Raw genomic sequence first — 20,845 nt, 5'->3', positions numbered from 1 at the left:
CTTCAGCCTTCTTCACAGTCCAACTCTCACATCCATACATGACCACTGGAAAAACCGTAGCCTTGACTACACCGACCTTTGTTGGCAAAGTAATGTCTCTGCTTTTCAACATGCTATCTAGGTTGGTTATAACTTTCCTTCCAAGGAGTAAGCCTCTTTTAATTTCATGGCTGCAGTCACCATCTGCAGTCATTTTGGAGCCCCCCCAAATAAAGTCTGACACTGTTTCCACTGTTTCCCCATCTATTTCCCATGAAGTGATGGGACCAGATGCCATGATCTTCATTTTCTGAATGTTGAGCTTTAAGCCAACTTTTTCACTCTCCACTTTCACTTTCATCAAGAGGCTTTTTAGTTCCTCTTCACTTTCTGCCATAAGGGTGGTGTAATCTGCATATCTGAGGTTACTGATATTTCTCCAGGTGAGTCAGGTAAAAATACTCATTACAGGCTTAGGATTGAAGATACTAAAGTGAGAACATGAATGAATGTAGAACTTTTGGAACATCTGATTTTAAAAGTATTTGTTTATCTTTAAAGTCCAATAAGAAAATTTTACTCATGCTTATCTTGTCTGAGGAATAAACATGGAAAATACTTACTAAAAAAAAGCTACAAAATTTGAGGCTTTTAAGAAGGGAATTAAAAGAGAGTGGGTCATGAAGAGTAACTCCTTTCAGATGGAGAAGCTGAGAGGAGAAAGAAATTGATTTAAGAAAAGATCTTACTATTAGAGCTGAGGCCATCTGCCATTTAGTCAAATTTGCTTTTCTGCATGCAGGGTCACCTTATACAGACTATACAGACACACAATACAGCTACCATCTCCACTGATATGCAGAGGGGTGCCCTGGCCACCGCTTCAGACCACCTTGTGGGCACTCAGGATGCTCAAGATGCTCAGGACTCTGTCCTGTGTGTCGCTGTGAAGTGACTCCCAGGAGGTCCATCCACTGAGATGAGTTCCTCTGTTTCCAAGCAGCCCTTTAAATCCCTGAGGCCAGCACCCCTCTCTCACCACATAAAATGTCCCCCCGTGTGTCACTGCTCCTCATCAACACGGCTGCTGCTTTTATAATCAGTCTTCAGATATGGTCACCTGATTCTGTTATTTTTTATTATGCTGAAGTCAGTCAAGTGTTGTATATCTTACTAGCATATTAATGTGTCAGATTCAGAGAAATAATTCAAGGATGAAGTCAACTGATTATCCTCCTATCCATATGAAGTATATAAATATAATCTCTCAGAGTTGGTGAAGGACAGGAGGGCCTGGTGTACTGCAGTCCATGGGGTCGCAAAGAGTTGGACATGACTGAGTGACTGAACAATGATAAAATATTATCTCAATTGATAAAGAATGTACAGTGCATAGGGGAAAGTGGGAGAAAAGTATTTTAAAACTTGGATCAAGCTTAGCTAATAAAATTAGCAGTTGCAAATGCTGTTTGAGGGAAGAACATAATGAATTATGAATTAGGAAATTTTCCTCTTATGTGAAAGGAAAAAAGCAAAAGTCACAGAACATTCTCATGAGTAGATATATTTATTTACTTAGAAACTGCTTATTTTCTGTTAACCAATTTCCATTTTAAGAGCTTGTGGGGTTTCCATAATGGCTCATGGTAAAGAATCCTGCCAATGCAGGAGACATGAGTTCAATCCCTGGTCCAGGAAGATCCCACGTGCCTCAGAGGAACTAAGGCCATGCACCACAACCATCGAGCCTGTGCTCCACAGCCTGGGGGCCACAGCCACTGAGCCCACGCTCTGCCACCACTGAAGCCTGGGGGCCCTGGGGCCCACGCTCCATAACAAGAGAAGCCGTTGCAACGAGAAGGCCAGGCACCACAACCAGAGTGCTCCCTGTTCACCGCAACCAGAGCACACCTGTGCAGCAGCAAGGACCCAGCACAGCCCCCACCCAAGAAAAGAGCCTGTGAAAGAACAGCTGAAGCCCACGCAGTTCTGTGCCTACCAGTCCAGTGGCCTGAGCAGTGGGCGCTGCAGGCCAGCCTTCAGGGGGAACTGTGGAGTGGGCAGCAAGCTCACCTGCCCGCCTGTGGACTAGGCCAGCACCTCAGATCCAGTAGCGTTGCACTCAGCTGCTGAAGTGACCCATTCACGGTGAAGTCCTCCTTGGTCACAGCTTGCTCAGCTGGCACCTGCTCTTCCCTTTTAATCTCTTCAGAATCTGCAGATGTAGAGATCAGGCACGACCTCCCAAGAGTGTTCACAGGAAACGGTGCCGCGCACGGGCAGAACTTCCCGAGTGAGCATCCGCCAAGTCAGACCCACCGACAGCTCCCTGGTTGCTGGGAATGGGTGGTCTCCAGAGTGCAGAGGAGAGTCCGTGTCACACAGACCGATGGTAAGAAGTTCACATACATGCCTCTGGGAGAGGCTGGCGGTCAGCCCTGGCCTCGTAACCACCAGGAGTCTTGGCTCCTGGAAGCTGCCTGGGTCTGGTTAGTGGAGGCTCCAGGAGCGAAGCGGCAGCAAACTGCAGCTCAGCTCGCTGGCGAAGGTTCCTGGAGGACGCAGCAGGGACAGCAGCTGGGTTTTCAGTGGCAACGATGGCATGAGCTGCCTACAGAAGCTTCTCCCAGGTTCTCTTCGGATTCCTAGTGTAGACGCCGTCACTTTTCCTTCTGTAGATGTACTGCTCCGTTGGGAAGTAAAGGTCGGTGCCACCTAAGTGGGCCCCTACTGCAAGGAACGTGATGACGTCGTCCTTCATTTGCTGGACAGCAAGGACCCAGGATAGTGTAAAAGATTCACTTCCCGTTATGACAAGAATCCAGACAGTGCCGTATGGACCACTGTCTGGGTAGCGTGGGAAAAGCCTGAGAAGATATGTTAGAGAAGCCAGATAATCTGATAAAACAAACTTGACTTTCATTCAGTTTGTAGAAATAACGCTGTGAGTTTTATTTTTTAGAGGTTTAAAATTTTTTCGTAATGTCTTGGCATTTCTGAGAAACTTATAATACATGTACAAGGTTCAAGAACCTAAAAATACTTCATATTACATTGTTCTTCCTACCCCCTCCCTTCTTGTCAAGGCCCTGCTGCTTCCACAGTCGCCACGTGTTTTGTTTCTCAGGAATACCTTCTGGAGGCTTATTTGTTTTTTCCTAAGTATTTGTTTGGCTGTGCCTGTGGGACCTTTTCGATGGGAACTCTTAGCTGTGGCATGTGGGTTCTAGTTTCCTGACAAGGGATTGAACTCAGGCCCCTACAATGAGAGTGCAGAGTCTTAGCCCCTGGATCATGAGAGATGTGCCAGAATGTCATTTTATGGATACACAAGCAACTATGAATATCTATTTCTTCTTCACTCCACATGTGGTGCTAATGGTAAAGAACCCACCTCCCTATGCAGGAGACATAAGGGACTCAGATTCAATCCCTGGGTCCGGAAGATCCTCTGGAGCAGGAAATGGCAACCCACTCTAGTATCCCTGCCTGGAGAATCGCCATGGGCAGAGGAGCCCGGTGGGCTACAGTCCATAGTGTCTAAAGTGTGGGACATGACTGAGTGACTGAGCACAACCACATTTAAAACCATAAATGGTCACATACTGTGCACAATGTTTTATGGTATCTTGCTTATATTCAGCTGACAATATCTTGGGAATATTCTCTCTTGGGACACTATTTTCCACAAATCAGTCCACTGAATAGATGATGTACTATAATACGCTTTACTGGTCCACGTTGGAAAAACACTAATATAAAATGACATCTTGACATCACAATAAGCAATGTAATACATAACCTTAGCCTAATTTATTCCATTTCAGGAAAATGTGTCAATTTCTAATGCAATAGGAATTTCACAAATCTAATGGATTTGCAGCCTAAAGTACTTCTAACTGAAATACAGCATCTGATAGGATGTTGCTGGTAAACTAGCACATTGCTGGATTCCTCACCCCGTTACCTTACCCCACTGAGGAGCTATGCAATGATCATTTCTCTTTCCTTAAGACTCAACCTCTCTTCTCCCAGATTTCTCCCTGTTCTGTTTTCAAAAACATTCTCCAACCTCTTCTGCCCTTGTGACTTCTCTATAATCTGCTCCTCTTCTTAGCACTGTCCTTCATTCTCACGCCCTCATTGCCTGGCCTGGTCTCTACCTGCCATCTCAACATTGCCCATCATTGCTCCACCCACTCCCCTGGAGATGGTATCAATACGGCCAGATAGATGGTTGAGTATAGAAAAATGGTTCATGGATGATATTGAATCACTGAGCCTGGATGAGAAGGAGACATCCACAGGGGAGTCTAAGGTAGCTGGGGAAGAAGGGGAATTTAGGTTTTATCTGTGGTCTTCATTCAGGGGAAGATGCTACAGGGCCCACCAGGGAAGGAGAAGTCAGAGTCAGAGGTAAATACTTGGGAGGTGGTGTCCAGAAATTCCAGCAGGAGCTCTGGAGAGAAGAGTGAGGGAGAGCGTCTGCTGTGAGGCTGCTGTGAGTGTCAGGCAGGGACACACACGGGGCAGCAGAGAAAGGAGCAGGAAGGTGATAACAGGCTTCCCAAGGGAGGGAGGGTGTCATGGTGATAGTGATGTGCACAGTTACACATGTCACGGAGATGAGGGAGGACGGAAAAGAGCCAGTGAGAGGGAGGGCGGATGCAACTAACACATCCTGTACGCTGTTTCCTGAGAGGCCTGGAGCAGAGGCCGAGAGAGAGGCTGAGCCACAGCACAGGACACAATGAAGGAGACATGAAAGTTGATAAATAAAAACATAGGTGTTCAAATCAAGATTGTGTTAAAACACTCTTTTAAAGAATACAGTTGGGGTTTTAAGGAACTCCTTTTAGGGAATATAGAAATAAAATTGCAGGTGAGATATTAATTCTTAGATGATTCACAAGAATGACTCCCCTGCCTAAAGAGTGACACCATCAGAAGCAGTTCTGTGCAGAGGAGAGCGGGGAGACGGCACAGCACAGCGGTGGAGACACGTGGTCGATGGAGACGCTGGGCCTTCACGGGAGGAGGGGGTTCCTGTAGACCCCACACACCAATGTGCTGAGAACATCGAGCAGGAGTGACTTGAGCCATTGAGAGTCACTGTACTTGAAGGGGTTTTTGTTTAAATATAATTTTATTTCTTTTTGGCTGCCCCGGGTCTTCTTTGCTGCCTGCAGGCTCTCTCCACTTGCAGCGAGCAGGGCCTGTGCTCTAGTTGGGTGGTTGGGCTTCCCCATCTGGTGGCTTCTCTTGCTGTGGAGCACTGGGCTCTAGGATGCCTGGGCTCAGTCTTTGCGGTGTACAGACTTAATTTCTCTGTGACATGTGGGATCTTCTGGGGACCAGAGATTGAACCAGTGTCCCCTGCACTGCAAGGTTAGGGTTGGAGAAGATTCTTGAGAGTCCCTTGGACTGCAAGGAGATCCAACCAGTCCATCCTAAAGGACATCAGTCCTTGGTGTTCATTGGAAGGACTGATGTTGAAGCTGAAACTCCAATATTTTGGCCACCTGATGTGAAGAGCTGACTCATTTGAAAAGCCCCTGATGCTGGGAGAGATTGAGGGCGGGAGGAGAAGGGGATGAGATGGTTGGATGGCATCACCAACTCAATGGTCATGAATTTGAGCAAGTTCTGGGAGTTGGTGATGGACAGAGAGGCCTGGCATGCTGCAGTCCATGGGGTCACAAAGAGTCAGACACGACTGAGTGACTGAACTGAACTGAGTTTGTATTTGGGCCAGGCCTTTTGCAGGGCTAAATTTTCCAGTTTCTGAGAATGTAGCCAAGGGGTGAGTCTGAGAGAGGCTCCCGGGATGTACCAGAGCTCACTTTTAGACTATCTGCCATAGAATGGGGTACTGAGAGTCAGCGGCTGACAGAAAGGCGTCCCTTTTGTCCCAGTGATCTCCCCGTGTGACTAATGCATGAAAATGGCCGACCGACCCAACAGTCATGCCCGACAGTCAGAGGTGACCCCCAAGAACCGTGCAGCTAGGGCACCTGTGACCCGGGCAGAGATAGATTTCATACTTTTCACAAGTGCATGGGGAACATTCTCCAAATTGACCATATGTTAGGCCAGAAAATAAGTCAACTCTAAATAGACTCAAATCATACAAAGGAACTTTTTCCTGTCACAAAGCAATGAAACGAAAAATCAATAGTAGAAGGAAAAGTGGGAAAATCCACAAGTATGTGAAGATTAAATACACTCTTAAATAACCAGTAAGCTAAAAAATAATTTAAAAAAGGAACTTAGAAAATACCTGGAGACAAATCAAACTATAAACAGAACATACCAGCACATATGGGATTCTGCAAAAACATCACCAACAATGAAATGTAAAGCTGTGAATGCATACATTAGAAAAAAAGCTCAATAAGCAACCTATCTTTCACCTAGGCAGAAAAGGGAGAGCTGACCAAACTCAAAGCTGGAAGAAGGAGTGAAAATAGTAAAGATTAGCTCTCAGATAAATATTCAGAAGAGGAAAACCAAAGAAATCAATTTTAAACAAAAGTTACTTCAAATAGGTCAACAAAAGCAACAAATCTTTAGCTATATTGACTAAGAAAAAAGACAACTAAAATCAGCAACAAAGAGGAAACATAACTGCTGATAAGACAAAACAGAACAGTAAGGGAGAGCTCTGAGCAGCTGAGCACTGTGAGATGGGATAATCTGGAGAAATTCTGTTATTTCAGCCTCAGTCTGTGATATTCTATTCTGGCAACCCTAGCAAACTAGCATAGCTTTATCCTCTTTCTTGCAAATAAAAGTTATGAAAATGATACCAAAACTCACAAAGTATATAAAGTATCCAAAAGGAGGAAAAAAAGAAAAGGACGAACTACCTAGGGTGTTGAGAAAAATCTTTTTGTTTCTTACCAAAGTTAAAATAAAAATGTCAAAACCACTAGAAAAAACTCATGAATAGACATTTTAGAGAAGCCAAACAACAACCATGGTAAAATAACCAGAAAGTCATTCAGTTGGTAAAAACAGTAAAATAATATAGTAAAATAAAAAGAGTAAAATGCATTTTATTCTTTGGAGGTTTTTAAAAATTCAATTTACTGAAAATTCCAAAGAGGTTATAATACAGGCACATGATTCAAGATACTGAAAATACACTTTGCCTTAATCTGTGCCTCCTGTCATTTAGCCTGTGTGTCCAGGGCCATCTGCCTCCACAGGTAGTATTTTGTTTCTTACGGATCCTTCTAGAGTTCCTTATAAGCAGACATGAAAATATATTTCTCCTTCATGCCCTAATTCAAAACATACATAGTGGTATATTAAGCATGGTGTTTTGTACGTGTTGCTTTTATTTATTTGACAATGCCTTGGAAATTGTCCTCTATCAGGACATAATTTCCTGCAGAGCAGTGCACTGAATGGATGATGTACTATTTAATACACTTTGCCCATCCACATTGGGATGAACACTGATATGCAGCAATCTGTTTATATTATGAACAATGCTGCAATGGAGAACTGACCTGTGCTCCTCTGCTGCTAGCAAATGTGTAGGATATATTTCCAAAGGATTTGTAACCTGGAGTATTTGTAACAGGGAGAGCATTTGATAAGATGCTACCAGTAAGATCCTTCTGAGCCAGCAATGAGCCTTTCTCTTTAAACTGCAACTTCTCCATCACCCCACTCCCCCACCTGTGTTTAAAACTGCTTTCCAACGTTTTTTAACCTTGAGAAACCCTCTACAGTCTTTCCTATCATCAGCACTGCCCTTTATTCTCGGTGCATTTACAACATCCCCAGGTACGTACCTGTTGTCTCCACTCTTTTCTGGGTCCGTCACTGCTCAACTCACTCCATTAGAGCTGGAGCCAACGTGGCCAGATAACTCCTTGAGTGTAGAGAAATGGGTCATGGATGATCTGAACCAGGGAGCCTGGTGCCCAAGAAAGATGGAATGTCCGTAAGGAGTGTAACTGCAGAGAAGGAAAGGTATATTAGGTTTTATCCATGGTAATTATTCAGGTGAAGATTCTACAGAGCCCAGACATGGGAGCAGGAGTCTCGGTTGGAGATACATAGTTGGGAATTTGTCCCCAAATATCACAGCTAAAATGGGAGGCGGGGACTCCAAAGGGAACAGCATGTGAGTGAGTCTGCTGTGAACCTGCTGTGAGTGCCAGGGAGAGACACACACGGGCAAGGATGCAGCAGAGAGGCAGGAAAGCAGCAGCAGGCATTCCAAAAGGAAGGGGAGCATCATGTCAATAAGGACGTGTCACAGAAGCATGTGCCACAGAAGGGTGGCGGTAAATGGAAAAGGGATCAGAAGTCATTCATAAGTCCTGGCAAGTTGTTTCATGAGAGACTAAGGGCAAAATCAGAACATAGTATACAATGAAAGACAGATAAAATTTGGCAGGTAAAACCCACTCATGTTCAAATTGAGATTTTGTTAAAATGCTCTTTTAAGGAACATAGAAATACAATCTCAGATGGGAGGATGATGACGTTTAGGTGATGGCTGACAGAATGACTCCCTGCCTAAAAAGAGATCCCTCCCTCCCGCCGGCAACAGTTCTGTGCAGCGTCGGGCAGAGAGCCCATGACACCAGTGGGCAGATGTAATAGGAGACACGTGTGGAGAAGGGTGGTGACTGCAGGTCTTCAGGAAAGAGGGGGTTCCTGCAGACTACATGTGCCAGTGTGCAGATAACATCAAGGGGAAGCTATTTGGAACACTTAACCTGAAAAAAATTACTTAAACTGAATTTTAAATTGGCACCATGTAAAGTGCAATGGCTTCCCTGGTGGTTCGGGTCGTAAAGAATCTGCCTGCAATGCCAGAGGCACGGGTTTGATCCTTGGGTCAGGAAGATCCCCTGGAGAAGAAAATGGCAACCCACTCCAGTATTCTTGCCTGGAGAATTCCATGCACAGAGAAGCCTGGCAGGCTACAGTCATGGGAAAGCATGGTAGGAATAATCCCAGCAACGTGAGGAAGTGTGCTGTGTGCTGGGTAGCCACCTTTTCACCTGGACAAAGCCTGCCAGGTTTGGTTTAACCCTTTTTGTCTCAGAACTTTTCTTGTATTTTAGTGTCTTTCTCTTTTATAATTAAAAGTCATATTCCTTAACCTTTCCACGCAGTTTTCCCGGTGGCTTTCTCCCTTGGAAGTAGGACTTCTAGGCATGGGTTCTATGTATCTTTTCTACATAAACTTTATGGAAATCCCAACTTTTTTTTTTTTTTTTTGAGGCAACAGTTCTGCAAACTGTAGAAATAAATTCATTTTGGTTCATACTGGCCAAGACTACAAAAATTGCTCTTCAGTCTCCTGAGTTTAAAATAGGCTCTCTGGTACCATCAAGGTTCCTGCTGATCTCAGATCCTGTGATCTTGCTGGTGCCTTGACTTACTGCATGCACTCTGTCTGACTGCCAGGGACCTGTGTCATCCATCTGTGTGGGGATGGGGCATCAGTGTTCTGTATTTATGTGAGAAGTATTCAGAGCAGGATCAAATCCCGGGATCAGGGACTGGCAGCACTGAGCTAGCACTGACTCCGCCCCTCCTCTTCCCGCCCCTCCTCCCCCATCCCCTCCTTCCCTTCACCACGTATGCACTCACTCATGTCAACTCAGCCCCCATGTGTTTCCACCCTCCAAGTTGGTGCCCATCTCAGGGCCCTTGTCCCTGCTCTTCCCTCTCCTAGAATGCCGTTGTCCTAGAGCTTAAAGTGGCTGCTGTTTTCTGCTCATCTGGATGGCAGCTCAGATATTAACCTCTCGGATGGGCATTCTTGGACCAGCCTGTCTAATGCTGGTGTTTCCCCTTTACCATCCCTCGTGACCCTGATGTTTTCCATCAAGTGTTGTTTTTAGTCACTAAGTCATGTCTGGCTCTTGCAACCCCAGGGACTGCAGCCTGCCAGGGTCCTCTATCCCTGGGATTTCCCAGACAGGAATACTGGAGTGGGTTGCCATTTTCTTTTCCAGGGGATTTTCCTGACCCAGAGATTGAACGCGTGTCTCCTGCTTGGCAGGTGGATTCTTTACCACTGTGTCACCTGGAAAGCTCAGTTTTTTCTTTATAATGCTAATCAAAACATTTTCCCCAAATAAAATTTTTATTTATAAGAGTCTGCATACTCCAGAAAGTCACATGAAGTCAGGGTCCCTATCTGTTCACTTATTAATGTGCCTCCAGTGATTACAATTCTCAGTTGATAAGTATTTATTGAGTAATGAATGTAAGAGCCTTAAAGTCCCTTTAATTCAAATTCATGGATTAGAAATGAGATGGGAGCTGCCAAGTGTCACACAGGTGGTCACCTCAAGCCAATCCAGAGACAGTGAACTGCACACTTTAGAGCAGAATGAACTGCTAGCAGCTGAAAAAGAAGATGGACACTGGGATTTGGGAGAAAAAATAATTCTCCACAATATAAGCCGTGGGAAAATTTAGTGTGACTTATTACACTAACAGGTCTTATGAAAACAGAGCAAAAATTGCCACAGTGACTTGATAGTACCTGAAGGATTCAAACTCAGAGACTCCTAAGACCTTACCCAGGATTTATTGGTATAAAGTTCTTCTAGGGGGTGGGAAAAACCATCTAAGTGTGTCTCCTGATAGTTCATTTTATTTTAACATGTTCATGAGCAAAACAAAGAATATGAAACGAAAGACACCTTCAAGCATGTGTGGTTAGGTGATTTTAAATTATTGATGCAAAAGTATAATTTTCTCTTAAAATAAAATGTGATTTCTGCTTCCAAATAAATACAAAGAGTGTCTGGACTGTCTCACCAGTATTAACTGGCAATTAGAAAGCTGAGCAAAATACATGAAATGAACCCTGAGTCAGAATGCTTGGCCAAAGACAACCCAGAAACCAACCCCATCACCATAAAACCTGAGACTGCAGGTCATGTGGCAGAGAAGTCCCCTGGGCTTCCTCACCCTGCTGCTGTCCTCCTGGGTGCCCCTTCCAATCAAGTCTCTTGCCTTGTCAGCACGTGTGAGCCCACTCTAGGGCCCTGGAAAGGGTTCCGCTTCCTGCAATGATAAGAGGAACAGCGTCTAGACTTCCTCACCTACCACTGGGAATTAGAAAGCTGAACAAAATAGGAAACGGTTCTCAGACCCTGAACAGCAGGCAGTGTTAGGGTTCCAGGACTAGGTTCCTCGAGTGAAGGTGAGCACACACATCAACCTGATGACTCCGAAGCTCTCTGCCTTCAGGGGGTTTTCACGCTGCAGCTGCAGGCAGAGGAGCCATAAACATTCTGGCAAAAATCTGAATTGAGAACACTGGTGAGCTGGGAGGCCAGGGAGGCTATAGTCTGTGTGGCAGGGCATCAAAGAGGAGGGAGCTACCCAGAGAAAATGTTCCACCACTGCTTAATGATTCCTTTGAGTCTTTATCGAATATCAATCTGAGGACATACAGGCGAGATTCCATAATGAACAAAAACACAAAAACATAAAATATTGGTCTCACAAGCAAAAAATAAAACAATTCCTTCCACATTAATTTTTTTCAAAGTATGGCAATTAAATGAAGGCTAGTGCGCAGTACACACATACATAAATGGATATGTTTCTAGGAAGCAATTTTTAAAGATGTCAATAAATCTCTTGTCATTCCAATTTTAGAATTCTACTAAAAAAGTGAAAAAAGTAATGTGGAAATATGTCTTTGCATACAAAAGGCATTCGAATAGCTTTAGTGTTCTTTCTTAAAATTTTTTTAATTGGTGGAAAATTGTTTTACCATTTTATGTTGGTTTCTGCCATACAACCATGCAAATTAGCCGTAATTATTTATATATATGTATATCACTTGCTTCTTGAGCCTCTCTCCCTCCTTGAATAGCTTTAGTTTTGGAATGGAAAAGTTATAAGGATCCCTACATGTAATGTCTAAATAGTAAGGAGATCGTTAACAATGTCACACATGTTCCTGACTCAATATTATGCTTCTATTACCATGTCTATGAAGATTTTAAAATACAGATCAGTAGGTAAATTTAGCAGCTACTATTTGCATTGCAAGGGGTCAGCCAGCACCACTTGCGTTAGGCTGAGACTAGGAGTACGCATAGGAGCGGTAGCAAAACAGGAAGGCAGGTCCTGCTCAGAGCTTGTCATGTAAGAAAGCTGGAAGGAGGCTAATGGGACGAGGGGCACTCATGGGATTGCTTAGAGGAACCTGTTCCCACTGATTTGTTTCTAACTGGAAAGGATACAGAAGGAAACAGTCACTGACCCAGACCGGGCCTTGAGGCCTATTGCAGCAGAGTTTGGGGGTGTGGATTACCGGAATGGTTGCTGCGGGGTATGGCCTCGTGGGTTGTAGAGTTCCCTCTGCTTTGAAACAAATATTTAGACATACTGAAACTCCTCTTTGGTCATCTTCAACTGAGCAGCTGGTTTGTGGATAAACTTTATAATTACAGACAACGGTAATAATTACAGTAACGTCGAGTAACAACGATAATAGTAATTTCCATTATTACAGATTTCAGCACTTCCATCTACTAAAACCTCCTCCTGCTGCTGCTCCTAAGTCGCTTCAGTTGTGTCCGACTCTGTGCGACCCCATAGATGGCAGCCCACCAGGCTCCCCCGTCCCCGGGATTCTCCAGGCAAGAACACTGGAATGGGTTGCCATTTCCTTCTCCAACGCATGAAAATGAAAAGTGAAAGTGCAGTCAGTCGTGTCCGACCCTTAGAGAACCCTGAACTGCAGCCTACCAGTCTCCTTCGCCCATGGGATTTTCCAGGCAAGAGTATTGAAGTGGGTTGGTATTATCTTCTCTCTACTAAAACCCACCATAGGAAATTTCAAAGTACCAAAGTTGTCTGGCCATCTGGTCGACCTGTCGGCGGCCCAGCTACAACCGAACAGCATGAACGCCACCGGGACAAATCCGGATCGCAGTGGTGAGAAGGCACGATGCTGTGCCTTAGCATCACCACTCCGCACTCGTTCCCTCCGAGTACGCCGCAGGTCATTTCTCGCTCCCGCGTCTTCCCTTTCACGCGTGTTCAGAGGCTCTTTTGAGACTAAAGATGCGCCAGGCTCGCGTCTCCCCAAGACCCTCACGGGACGGCCCCGGACGCTTTCTGTGTCTCAAACATTTGGCGCTTCTGACCGCCGAGCCCAGGCAGGACTGGAGACGCGCATTGGGCGACCTCCTTTCTCGCCTGATGTGACCCTCGGTGAGGGGACACGTGTGTGGGGGGTCCACACAGCCGCCGAGGCCGCAAGGGGAACAGAAGGGACCATAGGCCATCCCCACGAAGACGCAGCCCACCCTGCGGACGATCACAGAGCTTGGAGAAACGACAGTGGCTGTCGTGGAGCAGTTACCCCGCTTCCGGCCCTGGTGCGGACCTGAACTCCAGGTCATGAGGCCCCGGGCACGGGGACTGTGGTGCCGCGGGGATGGCCGGGCGCTCCGTCCAGCGCCACCTTGTCCCGCGCGTTCGGCCCGTCCCCACTCCAGGGGAGGAAGGCCGGGATCCAGGGACGGCTGGCGGGAACCCAGCGCCGTCCCCCGACTGAGACACACGACCACTCCCAGCCGAAACCGGAAAACTGGACAATGTGGCCTCAGGACACCGCTCGGGGCACGGTCACTCTCATTCGCGAGCTATAGCCCAAGCGCTGACCATGGGCAGAGGAAACGTCCCGACCGCCCTCCCGCTCCTAGAGACACGGCCCGTTCTCACCACGCAAGCCTGCACGTTCGAGTCAAGCGGGAGCAGGGCGCGTCCAGGCCCGAAGACGGGGCCCCGGCGCGCACGGCAACGAGCTCTACGTGCACGGACTCTGGCGGGCTGGCCAAGCCCCGTAGCCTAGAGCGGGGGTACTGCGGAAACGGTGATCCAGGAGCCTGGTCGTTGGGACACAGGCGCTCTGGCGCTGAAGACCCTCTTCCTGCCCGCTCCGAGGCCCCAACGATGGAGGGGCTCGGGGAGATGCTGGTCGACCCGAGCGAGCAGCCACCTCACCCTCAGAGCGCGGCGCCACCCGAAACCCTGCGGATCCAATCTTCAGCAGAAGCAGGCGTGCCCAGGTCTCCGCAGCACCGGGTTTATTACCGCTTGTGATGCCGGCCTCTGGAGCTCTTTGCCGGATTTGCTGGCTGAATCGCAGCCCTTTTGAAGGTCGCCGAAGGAAAGGAACGCTCTGAAAGCTGCCGCCAGGGGCGCCCGACAACCAGTACGAGCGTCCTCGGGACGAGGCGCCGTCGCCGGCAGGCCGCAGCGGCACCGACCGCCCTAAGGCCCGAGCTCGCCCGGGGCCTCTGCTCGGAGGGGGGCTCCCCGCTTGGGACAGCGCGACGCGGCGTCGCGGAGCGGTCCAGGCGGCAGACGAGGGCGGGCGGAGAGCGGGAGGCCGCGGCGGAGAGGCCCTCCCCGCGAGACTGCAGGGCCGCAGGCCAACCCGAGCAAGGTAGATTCTGCAGGGGGCTGGGCTGTGTGAACTGTGAGCTGGAACAGTGAAAGTAAAACAGAAAGAAAAAAATCACGGAAGACATTTTATTCTGTAATTTCAGAGTTGAGATGTTACTCAAGTATAAAAATACAAGTCTCAGAAGCCATAAAGGTAATGACTGAAAACTTGACTATGTACGTGGTCTTTTAGTCTTTACCAAGCAAAGCCAGATGACAAGAAATGGGTGTGTGACAACATTTGTGTGACTACATGTATATTAAGAATGTTAATATCAGCATTAGGTAAAAACAGAATATTTAGAAAACACGGCAAGGAACCAGTTAAGTAAATTTTCAGTGCATTCACATAACACAAGATTGTCAATTTGCTTTTTGGTTTATTGCTGTTATTTAAATGAGTTAGATCCATAGGTATTGACTTGGAAGATGACGAAGGCAAACTGTCAAATGAAAACAAAATTTTAGCACTTCCAGGGGTATATATATACCTTTTTTAAACCGTAACAATAGCACCTACTATACTCTGAACATTATATGAACTAATATATGCAAAGTATATAGAACAGTATTTGGCATAAATATGCAAACAAATATTATTTACCTATTACCAATTTAATATCACTCTATCTTAATATTTACTAAACTGCCATATGATTACAGGTTTTAGTGTTTGCTGCAAAGTGTAAACTCTTTAAGACCTGGAAACTTTGTTCTAATTACTGTTCTGTTATTGTGTCGTTAGTGCCCTGCATAAAGCCTGAAACACAATAAATGTTTACAGAAAAGTGGGGAAAAAAAAAAAAAAGTGAAGTGGACATATAAAGAGTTAGAATAGCTAAAGCGGTTTTAAAGAGCAAGAATCAAGTCTTCCCTGTAGCCTGGTGTCTGGACAGAAAGATGTGCCAGAAACAAAGATGGGCCACACTACGTGCTTCTCTGCTCCCTCCTACTATAGTCTTGGGAAGGCAGCTGGCATCTCAGCCCCTTCACCTCTCTGCTCCACTAACACCCACAGCCCCTGCAGGCAATCAGAACTCTGACTCTGCAGGCCTGAGGTCCCTATGTCCACAGTCTCTTCCTTCACATCAGGAGCCTGTAGCAATTCACTTGGTTTGCCCAATCATCCATGCCCAGAGCTGCTGGCTCTAACATACACCTGTGCAGTCCTTCTCTTCATAAGCTTTGAGCTGATCCCAAGGGAAGACCGTTCCCCTCACAAAACAGGTATGAACCATGGGAACAACTGAAAGTTTGCACCTGGACCCATTATACAAACTCTGTGTGCACACTCAACTCCCAAAGACACTACCCTTTTCACTATGCTGTTTGCATGGCATGGGCATTGCTTACTTGAAGCATCCAGGCTCACTTATGTGGCAGGAAGAAATACGAAGTACACACACACACATGCGCGCGCACACCCACGCATACACACCCACGTACAAACATGGGGCACACACATAACCCAGTAGCTAATCTGGACTCCTGCTAGGGCTGGCAATGGTGGGAGCAGAAAAGAAATCGTTGTTGCTGCTTCTCGGGCCCTCTGCTCTGGCAGACCCTGGTTGCTTTGCTGACTTCACCGTGGGGAGTGCGGGCTTGGGGCGCCCTAGTCTGCAGTTTGCTGTCCAGTGCCCTGCGCTTTATTCGGTCCACTCTACCCTCTCTCCTCAATGCAGAGTCACCGCTAAGAAATAAGAATCAACACACATTGCATTCAATTTTCAAATTTGAACAAAGATTAAGAACACAGAGAGAAATTGAATTATTGTGAAAAAGGTAGTGAGAAAATTTTGTTTATCTGTTTTGTAGCTACCAAAATGTTCAAATATAGTCTATAAAAGCTTAATATTTTTTAAAATTAGGAAAAGTAAAGAATCCCTCATTACTCCTTGCCCATCACCACCTCTGCCCAGCTTCTGTCACACTGGGCTCACCTGATGACAAGCCTGTTCTCCTGGTTTGGAGACTTCTTTCACACTCATCACTATCCTCTATGCTCACTACATACCTGAGGCCATTGTAGCCATTCACATGGTAAGTCAGGGGATTTTTCTCTAGTGAGCCTGAGGGTTGTAGTTTCTTCTTCTTCTTCTTCTTTTTCTTTTAATAGAAACCTCTCCCATCTGTCCTCTAAAGTCACAACCTTTACAGATGCTGTAACAAGTGGGTGTGAATGATAGAAAGAGGGTGTTTCCATATCAGTCCCTGAGCTGCCAATGCCTAACAGAGTGGTGGATGTTACTGGCATTAGTATTTCCTGGGTGGTGTTAGAAGATCCAAGCTGAAAGGAGAAACCGGACAATTTGGCAAGACACAGATCAAACCTGGACTGAGAGCAAGTCCCTCTCATTGTTTCAAGGTCAAGAACTCAGCCACCACTGAACTCCTCTGCATCCTCGTGCAGGATGGTTGAAACTGACCAGATAAAGCTGAAGAGATGGAAAGAAGTCATGAGAGCCAAGCCTCTAAAGCCCTGCTAGATACTCCAGGCATGAGTCCCCAACCATTCACCTGGGGGTGACTCCTCTCACCAAACCACGGGCATGCAGAGAAATAGGGAACCCTCCTCTCTCTGGGGTCAAAGGTAAAACACTAGGGGGCTGCTGCTACTGCTGCTAAGTCGCTTCAGTCGTGTCCGACTCTGCGCGACCCCATAGATGGCAGCCCACCAGGCTCCCCCGTCCCTGGGAGTCTCCAGGCAAGAACACTGGAGTGGGGTGCCATTGCCTTCTCCAAAAATACTATGGGCTACTCCCCGCATAAACCATGTAGTAATATTTCCATTTTACACAGAAAAAAAATGAAAGTCATGAGCTGTTATTCTCTGATTAGATCTACTTATTCAGAGTTATTTAATTAATACTCAATTCCTATGATTTACATCAAATCCCAGGAAACCCTCACAATGATCACTTGGGGAATCTTGACTCCACAGAACAAACACCACTTTCAAACATTTCAATAACTTATTCTTGATCAAATGCATCAGGTGTTGTTCTCCAGTACCCACCGAAGTGGTTTAGAGTTCCCTGTCCTTCCTGCTGTGCCCTCAACTGACCCTCTGGATGAAAGTGCCTTCAGTCATCTTGAGTCCCCCCCCCCCCCCCCCCCCACGCTATGTGGGAATCAGGCAGCTTTGGAGCCTTAAGCTTAGTTCCATCATCCATGGCCTCAGATATGTGGCCAAGCGACTCTGAATCTTTTCAGTGATGGGTGAAACAATCTAAGGGGTCATGCCTTGGTGGAAGGTCAGGCACTCTGGTCACACAGATAAGCTCTTAAACCCCCCACAGGAAAGAAGCAGGAGCACGTACATCATGAGTCCCCTGGTGGGTGTCACAGTCCCACAGGGCAGACACACTCATCAAATGCAGAGGAAGTTTAATTTGGGGTGAAATCTAGTTGACATCTTCAGAGACAGGGTGAAATACTACATGGATGTCTGCCCTACTATTATTGGCAGAAACAGTCATCATTTCATAATTTTTGTTTAGGAAAGTATCTGTCTTTAAGGAAGAAAAAATAAACTAATTACATTCTTCACTGAACAAATTTATGTGCCCACTCAAAGCATATTCTGACATTAGTTGATGGTCTCCATCTTCTAAAAAGATAAGAAATATAATCATTTGTTTCATTTCACCCTGCTCATCTCCAGGTTTCCCACTTTCCCAGAAGGGTGTGCTTCCTCTGAGTACAAGTCCCACCTACTCTCTTGTCTTCATAAGAGAGCCAGGCCTCAGCCATAAGTTCGCCCTCGAAATAAATACCTCAGATGATCTAATGGCCACAGGAGAAAGAGAAGCAGTTGCTAATGTGCTGAGAACTTGGGTTCTCTCCCCAACTAATCTTCTGCCAAGCCTCCCTCCCCTCTGGGTTATTATCCTAAAGATGTCTGTGGACAGCAGCTGATGTGAAAAAGAAGAGGGTCCCCAGAGGCCCAGCACCGCCCCATCTTCTCCCCCAGCAGCTCTAATTCTGGGTCTGGTTTCTTTTTTTGTTTGTTTTACCATGGGTGCTCTTTCTAGCCATCCTAGGATGTCCTTTAGCATAGTTATTGAAAGATTCCCCAACCACCATCAGCCTCGTTTGCCACTTCTGTACTTCCCTTCTGAAACTAAATTCAGTTCTTTCAAAAAGATTGAGCCCAAGGACTTCCCTGGAGGTGCAGTGGAGGGGACACAGGTTTGATCTCTGGTCTCGGAAGATCCCACATGCCACAGAGCAACCAAGCCTGTGCACCCTGAGTACTGAAGCGTGCACACCCTGAAGCAGGTGCTCCACAACAGGAGAAGCCGCCACAGTGAGCAGCCCAAGCACCACAGTGAGGAGCAGCCTCTGCAGCACGAAGGCCACAAGTACAGAAAGCTGGTGTGCAGCAGTGACAGCCCGGTGCAGCCAAAGGAAGTAATTAATTAGCTGAATTTTTAGAAGACTGAGTCCAGAAAAAAAAAAAAAAAAAAAGAATGACATTTCATTTCTCTTTATTTTCATTCTTCTTCTGACATTTTCTACCTGATTCTGTTAGATATTTAGGATGCTTACAAAACTCCAGGTCACAGAACAGGAGGAGTTCCCAGTGTGTTCAGCATCTCAGGGACACAGGGACACATCACTTGTGCTGAATAGTCCAAGGAGATGTGAGGGGAGCAATGAACCAAAACCACCAGAAAACCCCAAGAGGAGAGCAGCCCATGGACCCCAGAGCAGCTGTCTGCAGGGCTCACTCAGGGGCAGCAGAGGGCCCGCAGGCTGGCCGGGCTTCCTGAGCCCCCAGACTGCTGGGGAAGGTTGCCATCTTTCAGTGATGATTTAGACTCCCCATCAGAAAAGCCAGGCCTGATCTCAGCATCTCTGACTCAGTAAATACCTTCAGGACCCACCCCAAGTCCACCCTCTCCTCCTCTCTCTCAGGCAGAACAAATGCAGTGTGGGCTAGGTCGCGGATCATCCTGGGGTGCTAAGGCCAGGGCTGACCACATAACTCACCACCTGGGGATTCTCGGGGTCATAAGAACTTACCTACTTCCTCATTCAGGGTGAAGAACAGCAGTGGCTGTCACAGGCAGGAAGTCCCAATAAGGCAAAGGGACAGGCAGAATCAAGGTGAAATGACAGGAGGCTGTCTGTGTGGGAAGCTGACCAGGGCAGCATGGCCAGCTCCTCTGTTCAGAGACAGGCGGGTGCCCTTGTCACCAGAAACAAATGCAAATCAGCCAGGGGCCCAGGGCTGTGACTCACAGCAGGTAATGATGTCAGCTTTTTGGTCCCTGAAGCAGGTGGGCACTTGTGAATCTGGGATGGCCAAGGAGAGCCAAGCCAGGTGGAAGATCGGCCCATGGAGCCTGCAGACCTTGACACCCACTGGGCGGAACACAGAGAGAAGGGCTGACTGCTCACCAACTCTCAGTGAGGGGAGGCAGCAGGAAGCTTTGGCCTGAGTCTCATTCCTAGGACCTACCTACAAGGTTAAAGACTGACCTGACCATTATTAGATTCTTTTTAACAGAAGCCCAGGGTTCCTACTATACCCAGTTTCTAATGGGCCAAGGTGAAGATGGAAGAAAATGTTAGCATCATTTCTTCTTGGATTCATTTGTAAATTCATCCTATATTTATTGGACATTTTTATCACTTGTGATAAAGAACAAAATCTCTCTTTGAGAAGCTCATTCTCTGCTGGTAATACAGAAAGTAACACCCATCACAGGGCAATGGAGAGTCCACTCACTCCAACCAGGAGTCTGGGGGCCCTGACAGTCTCAGAGGATGGGAGGTTCAGGTGAGTCTTTAAAAGTGAGACTTTTTTACCTGGAGGTGGAGGCAGCTAGTGTGAACAGGAACGTTTGTGAAAATGAACCTCATCCCCATCCACCCCCCCACCTCCCCCCCCCCCCCCCCCGCCTTCTCCTCTCAGGTGCTGGACCACATGGCACCCTGGGCTGTTCTTTGAAATCCCCACGCTCCCCCAGTTACAGAGCATTTCCCTTCTCTCTGAAATTCCCCTGAAACACACTTCTCTTCCAGCGACAGATAGCTCATTCCTCCACTGGCTTCAAGCCTTTACTTAAATGCTCCCTCCTGGGGGAGAGACCCCACACCACACATGGAAGGCATCAGCCCCATCCTTCTCTTTCACTTGTCCTGCTCTCTCACTCGCTCTTATTTCTTGCATCTCTGACAGCCTCTAGGGATGGGGCTGTGGGTGAAGGGAGATGTGGGGAGAGGGTAGGGTGCTATCTTCTCTCCACAGGCTTTGCTGGAAAAGAAGCTGTTTTTCTTCAGACAAGGCATGAATATAAACTGCAGGTAAATTGAAACTTAAATTGAAGGTGTTAATACATTGAACATTAACTGTGAAAGACAAAAAACATGAAACCTTTTGGATAATACCTAA

The 20,845-nt window shown here is 46.7% G+C and overlaps 1 long non-coding RNA gene and 1 pseudogene across 1 annotated transcript; both read right to left on the bottom strand.

Annotated features, from left to right (window-relative positions):
* Window positions 1-1,757: 1,757 nt before the first annotated feature.
* LOC113889140 overlaps window positions 1,758-20,845 on the bottom strand; it is a 36,579-nt pseudogene continuing 17,491 nt past the window's right edge.
* On the bottom strand, window positions 7,503-12,539 carry LOC113889141. Its single transcript, XR_003510156.1, has 3 exons — window positions 11,123-12,539; window positions 10,939-11,034; window positions 7,503-7,949 (listed from the first exon to the last, which is right to left on the bottom strand). It is a non-coding gene; the product is annotated as an uncharacterized LOC113889141 (long non-coding RNA).

This window comes from Bos indicus x Bos taurus, unplaced genomic scaffold (assembly GCF_003369695.1).
Source record: "Bos indicus x Bos taurus breed Angus x Brahman F1 hybrid unplaced genomic scaffold, Bos_hybrid_MaternalHap_v2.0 tig00003608_arrow_arrow_obj, whole genome shotgun sequence".
In the NCBI taxonomy this organism is placed as follows: domain Eukaryota; kingdom Metazoa; phylum Chordata; class Mammalia; order Artiodactyla; family Bovidae; genus Bos; species Bos indicus x Bos taurus.
Note: the sequence above shows the minus strand (reverse complement) of the source record. Positions and strands in the feature narration are given on the sequence as shown.